The sequence below is a fragment of the Sorex fumeus genome, unplaced genomic scaffold, assembly GCF_029834395.1.
Source record: "Sorex fumeus unplaced genomic scaffold, SorFum_2.1 ptg000039l, whole genome shotgun sequence".
Taxonomy (NCBI): Eukaryota; Metazoa; Chordata; class Mammalia; order Eulipotyphla; family Soricidae; genus Sorex; species Sorex fumeus.
This window is the reverse complement of record NW_026606096.1, coordinates 2,982,172-2,998,746: the sequence shown is the minus strand read 5'-3', so window position 1 is coordinate 2,998,746 and position 16,575 is coordinate 2,982,172.

The window sequence follows — 16,575 nt, the reverse complement described above, 5'->3', positions numbered from 1 at the left end:
GAATCCCTGGCACCACACTCTGAGTACCACCCCAACTCCTGAGCACAGAATCAGGAGTAGCCTCTGAGAACTGCCATGTATGACCTAACTCCCTCTCCCATAGCGATTATTAAAAGCTGTGTTTAGGCGAATTTCTGCTACTAAAACAAAATATGATATACAGCTTCACATCTAGGTTTTTTTTTTTGAGGGGGCCACATCCAGCAGTGCTCAGGAGTCACTCCCAAACAGTGCTTGGGGAACCACATGATACTAGAGACTGAAACCCAGGTTCCTGCATGCAAATTGTGCATCCCATCCCTTAGAGCTAGCTCCATGGCCTCAACGCCCAGTTTTAATAGAAAGACCATCTACCGCCCCCTGTCCAAAAGCTAATATTTGCTATTTTGCTTAACACCAATAAAACCCCTAGAGGACTAGTTCTTGGAGTCCTTTTACTTTTACGTTTTTGTTTTGGCAGGGCACACCCAGTGGTGCTCAGGAGTTACTCCTGGCTCTGTGCTCAGAAATTACTTCTGGTGAGCTCAGGGGACCATATGGGGTACTGGGGATTGAACTTGGGTTGGTTGCATGCAAGACAAATACCCTACCCATTGTACTATCACACCAGCTCTGTCCTTAGAATCCTTAAGACCACTTTTTTTTCTTTGCCCAAGCCACAGATAGATACTGTGAAGTGCATATTACTGAAAGAGGGAACCTAAAGAAAGGTAAAGCAAAAGGAGGATCTACCTTGGGACCTGACAGATGATTCAGTGGCAAATGCACAGGGCATCTTCACAGCCAAAATGCCTTATGACTAGCAGGTCTTTGTACCTCCTCCTGTGGTCTAAAAGCTGATTTTCTGCAATTTTCTTCCACAGAAGTTTAGGATAATCACACATACAGACAGACAGAAAGACAGAAAACACACACACACATATTCCTGGACTCATTTGTGAAAGAAGTCTGCACAGCCTATGAAGCTCTGTGAGTGATGAGATAGGATCACATTGTCTTCACCCTAGCCCAATTGCTGATTTTTTTCCTCCGGTAGAACACAGTACTCCTAGATACCTAGGAACAGCATTAATAAGGATTATCCAGAGTTACTGATGGAGAGAAAACAACACCAAGAATTATGGAAGAATTTATCATCTTTAAACTTCATGATGTCTCATTCCTACTTTGGACAAACTGGCAGGCTACCGAATGTAACCTGCCCACACGGCAGAGTCTGGCAGACTCCCCGTGGCATACCCAATATGCCAAATACCAGTAACAATGAAGGGTCTCATTCTAACTCTGAAAGAGCCTTGAATATGGCATTTTAAAAAAAATCTCAAGGCTAGGACGAAGGAGACATTATTGGGGCCTGCTTGAGGCAATCGACGAATAACAGGATGGTCGTGATCGTGATCGTGAAACTTCATGATGGGCTGGAGCAATAGCACAGTGGGTAGGGCATTTGCCTTGCACGTGGCCGACCCGGGTTCAATTCCTCTGCCCCTCTTGGAGAGCCTGGCAAGCTACCAAAAGTACCTCTCCCGCACATCAAAACCTGGCAAGCTCCCCATGACGTATTCAACATGCCAAGAACAGTAACAACAAGCCTTACAATTTGTTGTGAGACATTACTGGTGCCCACTCGAGCAAATCTATGAACAATGGGAGGACAGTGCTACAGTGCTAAACTTCATGATGTGCTAGGTATTGTAGCTCTTTACCCACAATTTTCTAACCATTTCTAAGAGGACGGATCTGTTTCAATTAAGACTACTCTGGATGTTATCCCAACTTCTATTGGCCTCTTTGCCTCTCCATGAAGTCCAGCCCTGTACCTCTCGCTGCTAGCATTCATTTCCATGTGAATCCCCACAAGTGTAGCTGGTCTATACTAAACAAATCATCTTGTCTACCCACATTCTTTCCCCAACTTGCCTATTTCTTTTAGCAGTATTTTCTTAATTGCCTGAGCTCAAATCTGCAGTGTTACTCATTCCACCCCACCACCTACTGTTCGCCTTTCAGTCTGAAAATATCTTGATTCATCACTGCATTTTTCAAATTTATTTTTCGTTTTCATCATCATCATCCATACTTAAACAACTGTAACAACATTCTGCTTTTCGTTTATTTTAAACAGGTGTTGAGGTTGTATATTAGGCTACATCTGGAAGTTTTCAAAATGTATTCCTGGTCCTGTGGTCAGGGATCAGTCCCAGTGGTGCTCAGGAGACAATATAATGTGCCAGTGATTGAACCAGGGTTGATTGTATGCAAAATAAGTGTTTTAGGCTCTGTATTATATCTTTGGTCCTTTCTGTCTTTTTATTTTTTAATAATCTCTGATGTATACAGTAGACACTCTATGTGAACACACATTTCAATATGTATTTTCTTTTAAGTCTCTATACTATCATACAAGCTACTACAAAAGAGATTTTTTCAAGCACAAATCTAAAACAGATCTTGATTTACGACAGGCTATGACCTGGTCAACACATTATAAGTTGAAAATATTGTAAATTGGAAATATGTTTAAATCACTTAAACTGCGGTACCTTATAACTTAGCCTTGCCCATCCTAAATATGCACTACATCTGTCTACAGTTGGGTGATACCATGTCAACACAGCTTTTTCTCATAAAAAGCATACTCAACATTCCATGTAATTTATTGACTTTGGACTGAGGGTGAGAGGAATCTGCTGCCTGTCTGCTCTTTACCCTCCTTGCTAACTAAACATGGAAACTCATTGCTGCCCCCTAGCATTAAGAGGATGTTGGGGTTCCCTGGACTATCTCTGCTTCCACACTCCTGTTAGGGTGGGGTTCATACTAATTTTTTAAATAATTTTTTGTATTGGGACCACACTTAGAAGTTCTCAGGGGCTGATCTAGAAGTGCTCTGGGACCGTATGCAGTGCCAGGAGTCAACTGTGTGCAATCTCTCTGTACGATCTTACCCACTGTACAATCTCTCGTGTCCTCATGTTTATTTTTGACTCTACTAACGACTAGTTGTGTAGGCCTGGCAAGAGTCTTAACTATTAGTTAAGTAGCTAAGTACTTTAACTACTCCTCACTTTTCCTATCTGTTGTAGGCACAATAAAGGCACCATCTCTCCCAAAATGTACATTATAGAGGAGTTTAAGGTTATAGGTCATCTCATAAAATATAGGGGATTAAACTGGATTATCTAGGTGACCCCAGTATAAGCATATAAGTTAAAAGAGTCCTTTAAAAATATAAGAGCCCCCTTATGTTTTTATAAGGGGGCTCTTATATATAAAAGGCGATAAAAAGTGAGAACTTCAGTGGCCATTGCTGGCTTTGAAAATGGAAGGATAGGCTCTTATGATTTCAGGTCTGATGAAGAGGTCTTTTATCCATTTTGATTCGACAGTACAGTGGATAGAGAATTTGGCTGACCAGGTTTCAATCCCAGGCATTCCATTTGCTCCCTGAGCACAGCCAGGAGTGATACCTGAGTGCAAAGCTAGGAGTAATCCCTGAACAGTGCGGGTGTAGCCCAAACAAAAGCAAAAATGAAAACAAAAGGATGCCATGAACCAAGGAATGTGGACCATCTTAATTTTATTTTTTGAGAGCTTTTTTTTTATTGTGGAGTTGGTGAAACCTACATATATTTAAATGAATAAAGCTATTTTTTTATTTTGTTTTTGAGTTGTTTTTGTTTTTTTAAATTTTTTTTTTGTGTGTTTTGACCACATCTGGCAATGCTCAGGGATTACTCCTGGCTCTGCCCTCTGGAAATTACTCCTAGGATGCTAGAGATCAAACCCTTGTAGGCCACTACAAGGCAAAGTGCCCTATCTGCTGTACTGACATTCTAGCCCCTGATTTTGGTTCTTTAAAATTTCCTAAGCTCTTCCATGGGCTTAGGAATTCTTTAAAATTGCCCTTCCATGAAGCTTTGTATATTTCCTTCAAAGTGATGGTAACCTAACTAGTATTGTTAGTGAGGAGTTCATATCATTGAGCTTTTTTGTTGTTTTTGTTTGTTTGCTTGAGTTTTTGTTGTTGTTGTTTGTTTAGGGGTCCAGAAAGCAGCCTGAAGTGTGGTGTCAGTTGGGTAGTGGAGGTCGGCTGCTGGGGCTGGGTCCCTTGGGGCGAGGAGGGCTCTCACCTGCCACACTCTGGGGCCCCCCGAGTGAAAACAGCCTGGAGCAGAGTCCCTCTGGTGTGCTATTCATTTATTTTCAGACTTTCCCCTTCTTCTTTTCTGTATTTGTTGTTGTTAGGCCATAACAAGTGGGATCATTCCTGCGCTCATAAATTACTCCTGTCAGGGTTGGGGAACCAGATGGAGTGATGGGGATTGAACTCAGGCCTTCCACATGAAAGACAAACACCCTACCTGATATATTATTGCTCCAGTCCCTATTCATTTTGTAAGAGGTTTCCTACATCTCATTTCAGAGCTCATCAGTATTTTCCTCAGCTGTTGTTATTGTGCTGCCCAGACCCTCTATTTAGCTTTATCCCCTTACTTTAGTTAAACACCATGTTTTACAAAATTGTTCATGGTGCATTTGTTACAGGCATTCACTATTCAACACCAATTCCACCATCATTGTCACCTTACCCGCACATTGTTCCCATTTACCTAACCACCCTTCAATCCTACCTAGCAGGCTCAAAATAATTATTTTCTATTGCTTGTTACCACTAAATAGTTAATGTAACTATCAAAAAAACACTCCAGTAAAATTAGTTGTATCTCTCCTTGGGGACATTAAGTTCTTGTTCGAGGGTTTACTAAGATGTTGTTGCTAGTTGAGCCTTGAGCCTTCTGTGTTAATATTTTTGTTAATTGAGCTTAGTTGTCTTTTTTTTTTTTTGGTTTTTTTGGGTTACACCCGGTGATGCAAAGGGGTTACTCCTGGCTTTGCATTCAGGAATAATTCCTGGCAGTGCTCAGGGGACCATATTGGATGCTCGGGATCGAACCCGTGTCTGTCGCGTGCAAGGCAAACGCCCTACCTGCTGTGCTATCGCTCCAGCCCCCTGAGCTTAGTTGGCTTCTATGTTACATTCCCATTCAATCTGGTGTGCTCCTACTGGGATGTTAGTACTGTAGAGTTTGAAGATGTCATGCAGCCACAAATGCAGCAACTTCCTCCAGAAAATCCAGAATATTTAACTGAGCAGTGAGTTTACATGGTGGCAGTGGTGGAATATGGGTGAGGCTGCTAGGATTTCCAGAAGTAGAAGTTGGGGGAAAGTTGCCCACCCCAACTCCAAGAAGGCCCTGAGTTTTCAGCCAAAAAGCCCAGTGTACCTGAAATTTTCAGTTTGGCATCTTTGTGAAGTGAGCTCAGTTGTGAGGTGCTGATTCCAGTTGTAGGTTTGGTGGCAGCTGTTGGGGTGTGAGTATGACTGCCTGGCTCTTGGCCTGCCCCCTCATGAAATCACCTTGTAGAATACCTTCTACTTGGTTTTTTAATATCACCTACCATGCTCTTCATTTCTGTCACTTCTAATTATAGTTTTCTCATTTCTAATCTCATATTTTCCTAACTCACTAAGCCATCATTTCTTTGAACTCATTAAATATCCTCCACATGTTGTCACTAAAGGCATTCTCTGAGAATTTACAGAGCCGGTTAGTACTGGTAGAGCCATCAGTACTATTATTTCCACTCAGTGAGCTTGGTGAGCTTCAGTGTGAGTTCTTCCTTATGTTTGTTGTGCTCCTGCTGTGCTGAGAGCAATTCTTTGTTGTTAGCGCCATTGGGAGTCTCTGAGGGATTAGGCGAGGTGTTTCTCTTTTTCTTTCCTGCTGGTCTCCCTCAGTGACAGGAGGGATAAATGTGAGCAGTATGAGATGAGATGAGTGAGCTGTCACACAGCCACATGTCAGGATAGAAGCAACCGCTTAAAGAACAACAGAGGGTATGAGATGAGAAGGTGGCCTGCTGAGAAGGCAGAAGATGTCTGAGCCATCTTTAGAAGCTAGAAAAGGTGAGAAAATGATTCTCCATGGTCTCCAGAAAGAAATACCTTTGACAATATCTTTATTTTCAGCCCAGTGAGATTCATGATGAACCTCTGATCTCCAGAACAACAAAATACTAAATTTCTATTGTCATTAAAAAGTAATATTTCAGGGCAACTCAGATAGAGAAGGGAGCACCAAATAAAGTGTGTTTGGAGAATCCTCCCAGGAGGGGAGATGCATGTTGAAAGTAGACTATGGACTGAACATGTTTGCCACTCAATGTCTCTTTTGCAGACTACAACAATCAAAAGGAGAGAGAGAACAAAAGGGAATGCCCTGCCACAGAGGCAGGGTGGGATGGGGGGGTGGAGGTGGGAGGGATATTATCCATGGTGGTGGAAAGTGGGCACTGATGGAGGGATGGGTATTTGATCATTGTATAATCGAAACCCAAGCACAAAAACTTGTAAATCTACAACTGTACTTCATGGTGTTTCACTAATAAAAAGAAAAAAAATGAAAAAAAGTAATATTTCTCTAATTTTTATTTTTGTGATGCAAGATAGTTATTTTTTGGTGGTGGTGGGGGACTAGGCCCAGAGGAGCTCTGGGGTTACTTCTGGCTCGGCACTTAGGAATTACTCCTGATGGTGCTTGGGAGGCCATATGGAGTGCTGGAGATCAAACCTGAGTCAACAGCGTACAGTCCTACTCACTGTACTATCACTCCAGCCCCTGAAGCAAGGTCGTTTTTATTGAATAAAACTTGCTTCAAAAGATGTGAGGAGACAAAGAGTAAATGTGCTTAAGGAAGAACATAGGCTTCTCTAGAGTAGAAATAAGCAATCAAAGAAACAGAGATAAGCAAACAAGATATGTGCTCAAGGGAAAACATGGGCTTTAAAAGCAAGCCTGATTTCATATTTTTTGATAAAAATATAGATGGGCAGAGAGGTTAAGGTGGTTGCTTGCATTTGACCAGTACTGGATTTGAGCCCTGACGCCTCATATGGTTCCCTGAGTACATCTACTATTGGTACCCAAACACAGGAATAAGTCCTGAAGATAGTTGGGGGTGGCCCCCAAACCTGACTTATCTTAAAAAGAAAGTAAGTATATATTAAAAATTAATTCTTCTGGGGCTGGAGTGATAGTAAAACAGGTACAGCATTTGGCTTGCATGTAGCTGACCTGGGTTTGATCCCTAGCACCCCAAATGGTCACCCAAGTTCTCTGGAGTAATTCCTGAGTCCAAAGGCAGGAGGGAGTAACTCCTGAACACCACTGGGTAGCCCCAAAGCAAAATAACAACAACAAAATAAACTCTCCAGTAATTCTCCACTGCAGGCAGAGTTCAAATGCAGCAGTATAATACAAGGTGCTCTTTTTGATTTGTCCCTTTATCCAATGTTTTTATTTATTTATTTTTGAGTCAAACCCAGTAATGCTGGATATTTGGGGGACCTTATGGGATGCTGTGGGATCAAACTTAATTGGTGCAAACAAGACAAGAGCTCTACCCACTGTACTAGCTACCCATCCTGCTACCTCCAATTTTTAAAAAGTACTATCCCATGATCCTCTTCATTCATTTCCAGCAAACTTTGTTGTTACTACATGACTTTGTGCCATTACATCATTCCATCTGTCTAAAATGCATTTCCTGAACTGTGAGATCATACAGCCAGTCAGGCATTTGCCTTGCATATGACTGACCTCAGTTTGCTCCAGAGTATTACATATGGTACCCTGAATTGCCCTGCCAGAAGTGATTCCTGAGCACAGAGCCAGGAATAACCCCTGAGTACCACTGGCTATGATCCAGAAACAACCAAACAAAATAATAAAATAACATACATTCACTCCTGCAGTCCTCCAATTCACAATTCTGATTTAACTGCATGCTCTCTCTTCCACAAGATTTTCCCTGACTTCCCTCCATGTTACCATATTACTCCAGGAAGCAGACTTGACACTCCCTATCAGGAGATGGGACTCTTTTATATGTATTGAATACTCTGGACTGGGGCCACACTGGCTATGCTCAGAGGTTACTCTTGGCTCTGCACTCAGGAATCACTCCTGGAAGTACTTAGGGGACCATATGGGATGCTGGGGATTGATTCTGGGTCGGTTGTGTGCAAGGCAAATGACTTTTCTGCTGTACTATCTCTCCAGCCCCGCCCCCCCTCCAGGCGTTAATCCCATACATGTAATCTACCCAGCATGCAGGAGGTGTGTCACTATTGATTCCATTAACTAATGATCTGTCTAATCTGTCAAAAATTATTCTAACCTTACTCCTACTGGTTTCAACATGAGCTTTTGCCTACTGTCTACTTCCCAGTCTGATTAAAGATTCAAAATAATTCTTTCCTTCCAAGATGAACTACCATCTCAAATCTTTCTCAGTGCATATTCATCTCAAATAATACCTTTTAAAAGAAATCTTTCTTCATCTACTTCTCCTTTAAACTTCTATGGCATAGATCTTTATATTCTCCACAACTTTTATTATAACACCGGAGACATAAAATTATATACACGAAATTTGTTTAAATGTGAAAACAATTATTTGAAAAACTTCTTTATTAAAAAAATGGATTGATGGGAACTAAGAAAGAAAGGCCAGACAGGTGAGGTGCTGTGTCATGTTATGGGATCTGGAACATACTCAGAAATGCCATTTTTGCTACCTCGATCGAGAGGGAAAGCTTCACTTTACTCCGTGGCCACTCATTTCTTCACCTCCTCATAACATATTGTAAACATACAAAGACACCCCTAACTGTTGGTTCCTAACCACACAACAGCACACAAGAAACAACTCCAAACTGCAAAGATTGCATTGGTAAAGCGATGCAGAAACCCACCAGGCTTAGTGAGTGAAGATTCTATTCCATATGACATAACCAGTAATAATGAGCTATATAACCTCTCTTATAAGGAATTTAGAATGGAACTGTTAAGGATGCATAAGAAGTTCACAGCCAATAAAATACAAGAAGACATGAGAGCAGAAATGAAGAAAAAACAAGCAAAAATGACATATCTGTAAAACCTGGTAGTTGAAATGAAAAACTCACTGGAAGGCCTCAGTAGCAGAATAACAGCTGCTGAGGACAGTATCAGTGAGCTCCAAGACGAAGTTCAGATAATCTCAAGACACCAATAGAAGATGGAAAAGAGCCTCAAAATAAACCTACAGATGACAAAAAAATATTTGGATGAATTAAAAAAGAACAACATAAAAATCATTGGAACCACAGAGGGACAGGAAGAAAACCCCGAAGAAGAAGCAACTATCAAAGCCATCAATGCTAAGAGGTTTCCAGAGCTGAAGACTGCATATACCCAGATCCAGGAGGTATGAAGGGTACCAGATAGAAGAATTCCAAATAAAAATACCCAAGACACATCCTATTCAGAGTGATGAAAACTGTAAAAAGAGACAGAATACTGAAACAGCAAGATCAAAGAAGGAAATTACTTACAAAGAAGCATCCTTAAGATTTACAGCAGATTTGTCGGGCAAAATACTTCAGACCCGAAGACAGTGATGGCATATAGTGAAAAGACTCAATGAAATGAACACCTCACTAAGAATACTTTACCCAGCCAGGCTCTCATTCAGATTTGAAGGACCAACACACAATTTCAAAGATAAGCAACTCAGGAAATTCAAAGACTCAAAAGCACTGTGACAAAAAGAACTAAAAGGCTACTTTAAGATAAGACAAGCCCCACAAACACACCAAAATCCAGCAGAAATATTGTACAAAACTCCCTAACAATAATCTCCCTCAATGTCCATGGCTAACTACCAATTAAGAGCACAGAGTGACAGTATGTATTATAAAAGTGTACCCAATACTCTGCTGCCTGAAAGAAACATATTTGAACAGTCAGAGTAAACACAGATTCAAAAAGCCAAAAGCTGGAAAACAATTGTTCTAGAAAACAACCCCTTCAAAAAGATTTGAGAGGCATACTAGTATCAGATGACATAGACTGAAGAGGGTTATAAGAGACAGTCAAGGCCATTTTTTAATGGTCAAGGGATCTGCACATCAGGAATAATTACATTCCTAAACATATATGCACCTAGTTAGGGACTAGCAAAGTACTAAAATAACTGCTAATAGACTTGAAGAAAGGCTTTGATAGCAACATAATAATAGTTGGAGATTTCAGCACAGCTTTGCCACCTCTTGATAGATCAAATGGACTAAAGTCAGCAAAGAAATACTTTATTTGAGTGACAAAATGGAAGAGAAAGAAAAAATAATATATATGGCTTTTTACCCACAAAAGCTGAATAAATTCTTCTTCAGTGCACCTTGGACATTCTCCAAGATAGACCACATGCTGGGCCACAAATAAAGAGGATAGAAATTGTATCCACTATCTTTTCAGACTATGATGCACTTAAAATAGAAATTAATCAGACACAGAAATGGAGAATCAAATCAAACACCTGGAAATCAAAGAGCTTGCTACTGAACAACCAGGGGTTTAATGAGGAAATCAAAAAGGAAATCAAAGAGAGAGAGAGAAAGAGAGAGAGAACCCTAATAAACCAAATCAGAAATGAAATGGGGGACATCACAACAGAAACCATCAGAGATTACTTTGAGAATTGTTATGCCATGAAATAAGAGAACCTTGAAGAAATGGATAAATTCCTGACTGCCTATAATCTCCCAAGGCCTAACCTAGAAGATCTGGAATACCTGAACAGACCTATCACTATCGAGGAAATTGAAATGGTAATCAAAAGTCTACCCCCAAACAAATGCCCAGGCCCAGATGGATTCATTAGTGAATTCTTTCAAACCTTTACAAAGGACAATCCTTTTCAAGATTTTCCAGGAAATTGAAGAAACAGAAATACTCCCAAACAGTTTCTATGAGACAAATATCACCCTGATACCAAAAGCAAACAGGCACCACGCAAAAAATATTGCAGGCCAATATCTCTGATGAATGTAAAGATCTTCAACTAAATACTAGCAAATAGGATCCAACAATTCATAAAGAAGATCATAGATCATGACCAAGTAGAATTCATCCCAGGTATGCAAGGATGGTTTAACATTCACAGGTCAATCAATATACTATACCATATCATAAGAAGAGAAGATAAAAACTATACAATCATATCAATAGACACAGAGAAAGCAGAGAAAGCACTTGACAAGATCCAGCACCCATTCTTGATAAAACCCTCAACAAAATAGGAGTTAAATATAGTCAAAGCCATCTACCACAAGCCCGTAGCAAGCATTATTCTCATGTGGAAAAACTAAAAGCTTTCAGAAAAGTGAACAGACTATGCGTTAATCCACACCACCATGTCTGCCCGGAGGGGAAAGGGTGTTGGTCCCTTTCTGCCTTCTTCTCTCTGGAAAGAAAGATGGCAGTCGCTCGGGAGCTTTGTGGAAAGCCAGGTATGAGCTGGTCGTGATGGGGCGACTAAAACCTCACGGGAAGGGGGGGCATTCGCGGCTCGTCCTTCATGCCTTACCGAGGTCACCAGTTGCCCCCCATGAGTGGCTCTCCGGCACGGCCATGGCTCCAGAGCACAGAAACCAGTCTCTTAATTATCTGACTCTCAGCAGAAATACTTCCAGCGTTAATAAGTAAAATAGCAGAAATTCAAAACCGCGCACGGCTGCGCGACATCATTTAATTCTTGAACCCAGCTGTAGAAAGCAAATCATTTCACAATGCCTTTTCAGCATGTCTGATTTGGGGGTGTAAACTCGAAATAATAAGGGTGCATCTTTTATCGAAACAATGAATCTAGTCAAAGTAGATAGAGTGTTAACAAGAATTCATCTGCCTCACAGGCATTGGGAAGGTTGGGGGGGTGGGGGTTTATTGGGGTTCTTCGTGGTAAAAAATAAGTATTGGTAAAGGGACTTGTGTTTGATATTTGCATGACCGAGACCTAAACCTGAAAGCTTTGTAACTTTTCCCACAGTGATTCAATAAATAAATAAATTAAAAAAAAAACCCCAAAAGCTTTTCCTTTAAGATCAGGCACAAGACAAGGTTGCCCACTCTCACCACTTCTATTTAATATAGTATTAGAAGTATACTTGCCATAGCAGTTAGGCAAGAAAAAGATATCAAGGGCATCCAGCTAGGGAAGGAAGTGGTCAAGCTATCACTATTTGCAGATGACATGATACTATACTTAGAAAGCCCTAAATACTCTACAGAAAAGCTCCTAGAAATAATAGATTTGTATAGAAAAATGGCAGGTTATGAAATCAATACTGAAAAGTTCATGACTTTCCTATATACAAATAATGAAAATGAAGAACAAGATATTAAAAAAAATCTCGTTCACAACTGTGCCTCAGAAATTGTGCCTTGGAATCAGCTTAACTAAAGAGATGAAGTACCTACACAAAGAAAACTACAAAACACTTCTTCAAGAAAAACAAAAAGGACACAAGGAACAGGAGACGCATCCCCAGCTCATGGATCTGGAGGATTAACATTGTCAAAATAACAGTACTCCCCAAAGAATTATACAGATTCAATGCAGTTCTTATAAGGATACCCATGACATTTTTTCAAATAAATAGACCAAACACTCCTAAAATTCATATGGAATGATAAGTCCCTATGAATAGCTACAGCAATCCTTGGGGAAAAGAAGATGGGAGGCATTACTTTCCTCATCTTCAAACTGTACTACAAAATGGCAGTAATTAAAACAGCACGGTATTGGAATAAAGATAGACCCACAGACCACTGGAATAGAGTTGAGTATCTAGATACAAACTCTCAAATATATGATAACTTACTCTCTGATAAAGGAACAATAAATAGGAAGTGGAGCAAAGAAATCCTCTTCAACAAGTGGTACTGGAAAACTAAAAGCTATATGCCAAAAAAGAAACTCAGACCTCTTTCTAATGCCAGACACATGCCAAATCAAAGTTGATTAAAGACCTCAACATCAGACCTGGTTATGTAAGATACATGGAGGAAAATGTAGGCAGAACCCTCCATGACATTGAAATACAAAGGTGTCTTCAAGGATGAAACACCACTGACCAAGCAAGTGAAAGTAAAGATAAACAAATAGGATTACATTAAAATAAGAAGCTTCTGCATCTCTAAAGAAACACTAACCAAGATACAAAGACAGCCTATGGAATGGGAAAATTTATTTACCCAATACCATCTGATAATGGGTTCATATCCAAGATATATAAGGCACTGATAGAACTTTACAAAAAAAACCCCATATAGCCCTACCAAAAAATGGGTAGAATAATGAATAGAAATTTCCTCAAAGAAGAAATTTAAATGGCCAAAAGGCACATAAAAATGTTCTACATCACTAATAAAGAGGGAAATGTAAATCAAAACAACAATGAGATATCTCACACCACAGAGATTGGCACACATCATAAAGAACAAGAACAACAAGAACAAAGTCTTAGCATGCTGATGGTTGTGTGTTCGCGGGCTCTCTGGATGGCTCTCTCTCACCGCCCACATTCAGTGCTCTTGAGCTGCTGTGTGTGGCCTGGATCGGGATGGCTATTGGCCAAGGGCAGACGAAGGATGAAACGAGGGCCAGCCTGGTCGGTATCAATTGTAGTTTATTCCAATTTCCTTCACTCCTGTCTCTCCTCTGCCTCCTCTCCTGGGCCCCAAACTGAAACCTTTCTTCTTCTGGCTCTGACTCTGGATCTCTGGAGCCCAAGCCCTCTCACTTCTGACTCTGCTTGAGCCTTCTCACTTCTGACTCTCTCTTCCAAGATTACAGTCTTAGTTTATATAGCAATCACTTAAGGCGGTGACACAAAGGTGGGTTGAACATTAAACAAATCAACAAAGAGAGGTAAAACCAATCCTCCAAGAGATTAACTCAAGGATAAAATCTCATCTAAAGAGATTACTCCAGATTACTAGGAGATCCGCTCAAGGGTGGGATCCTAACAAGGGTGTGTTCTTTCCTCAGCTAGTAATCTACTTAAATAGTTGTAGTAAATCTACTTCTAATATTTCTAGCAATGTCATTCTGTGTGAGCACAGTAAGAGATATAAACATCTCACTATACATTCCACAGTCCTCAGGCCAGGTTAATCTTCCTAGCCCCAGCAGGGTCCTAGTCTTGTCGTTACTTACTTTTGGATCATGACAGCATTTGTCCATGATCATGCCCTCAACTTATAGTTGAGTATCATGGCGCTTTGACCTGGCCCATTTCGATGTCAGAGTAGCTCACAGCTTTCCCTGGGTCCATTCAGTTCCTCGTTTGGACCCTGCTTTTGGGGAGCTAGGAGCTAAGGGCAACTGAGTCAAGAAAGCAGATGCCCAGGAGTAAATATTATTTGGAGTCAATCAACTCCCAAGTTACAAAGCATAAAATTAACCGTCTTCCTGTGTCCATACAGAAAGGACATTGCTTACAATACAAGTTCAGAGTCCTTAGATGCGTGTGACCTGATAAACCTAAGCTACCTGAGGGAGGACAAAACAGTGTTATCCTATAAACAACCAGTGCTGGCACTGATATGGGGAGAAAGCTCATATTTCCTCATTCATTGCTAGTAGTGATGCCGACTGCTCCAGTCTTTTTAGAAAAGAATATAGGCATTCCTCAAAAAACTAGAAAGTGGGCTTCCATTGGTCCAGCAATACCATTTTTTTTGGGAATATACCCCAAGATAGAAAAAACACTCTACAGAAGAAATATCTATGTTTATTGCAGCACTATTCACAATAGCCAGAATCTTGAAACAATCCAAATGCACAAGAACGGACATCTGTATAAAGAAACCATGTTTCTTTATGGAATACTACATAATGGAATACTACTACAGCCACCATGAAAAATGAAGTCATGAAATTCGGGTTTAAATGGATGGACAGAGAGAGCATCATGCTGGATGAAATAAGTCAGAAGAAGAATGACAGACATGGAGTGATTGCACTCTTTTGTGGGAAAACATGGCATAAGACTAATACTTAATACACCAGAAACAAGGGCCAGAAGGATTGGTCCATGGTTGGAAGCTCGCCTTAAGTGCTAGGGGGGAGAAAGCCACTGGGATAAAGAAGGGACCATTATGATAATGATAGTTGGAAATGATGGATAAGAACTGCATGCCGAAAGTAGGTAAAGAGCAAATGTGATAACCTCTCAGTACTAGTATTTCAAACCATAATTCCTAAAAGAAGAGAAGGAGAAAGAAGAAAAGTGTCTGTTATAGAGGCAGGTCGGGGGGCGGGGGTTAATGGCAAGAGGGAAACTGGGAATATCGATGGTGGGAAATGTAAACTGGTGGAGGGATGGATGTTGGAACATTATATGATTGAAACCCAATCATAAACAGATTCGTAACTGTATATTTCATGGTGATTCAATTTAAAAAAAGAATTTATGGACCAGAGAGATAGTACACTGGGTAGGGAGTTTACCTTGTTGCAACTGACCTGGCGTTGATCCCCAGCATCCCATACAGTCCCCCTAAGCCCTGCAAGAAATGATTCCTGAGTGCAGAGCCAGGAATAAACCCAGAGCACTGTTGGATGCAGCTCCCACCAAAAAAAATATATATATATGTTGAGGTCAAATAGCTGAATTCATGCCCAGATTTGATCCCTGGTACCACATGATCCCCTGAAGGCCACAGGAGTAACACCTACTGTCCCCTCCCACCACTCTAGAACCAAGCCAGAAGTAGTCCCTGAGCAGTGCTTGGTATGGCCCAAAAACTAATTTAAGAAAAGGGGTATAGAGTAAAGGGATTAAAAATTTATTATTCTGGGGGCTGGATATGTGGCTCAGTGGTAGAGTATTTGTCTTACAGGTGTGAGGTCCTGGGTTTAATCCCTGGTACCACAAAAACCAAAACCAACAGATATTAAGTACAATTAGCACCACCCATTGAAAATGGAATGACTGTTGAAATCTTTGTAGTAGTAACAAGAAAGTTGATATTCAGAATGGAATGTTAGCCACTGAATCTGGGTGATCAATCTTAGTAAGTGGAACTTGTCAGTGTGCAATAATCTACTGTGTGTGTGTGTGTGTGTGTGTGTGTGTGTGTGTGAACACACCTGGCTGGGTTCAGGGCTTACACCTCTCCGTGCTGAGGGATCACTCCTGGCAGGCTCAGAGGACCATATGGGGTGCCAGAATCAAACCCAGAACTGTCGCATGCAATGCTACCCTTTCTAGCCCCTGGCTATATATGCTCTTCATGATACTCAGACTACACCTAATTTGACCCAAAATTTCACTGCTTAAATGTCTATTCCTCATATGATCTCTATCTCAAATCTAATATTAAGCAAGAGTTTCAAACCCCAAAGGGGTCAGTTCTGCTTTTCTAAATGTGTGCTTATTTTCTAAAATAGTTTTTTTTTTCTTTTTGGGGACACACCCAGCAATACTCGGGGGTTACTCCTGGCTCTGTAATCAGGAATTACTCCTGGCAGTGCTTGGGGGACCTATATGGGGTGCCAGGGATCGAACGTGGGCCTGCTACCTGCAAGGCAAATGCCCTCCCCTCTGTACTATCGCTCTGGTCTCCTAAAATAGGTTTTTTTTCAGGATAAAGGTTTCCCAGAAACCTAAACGACAGAGTG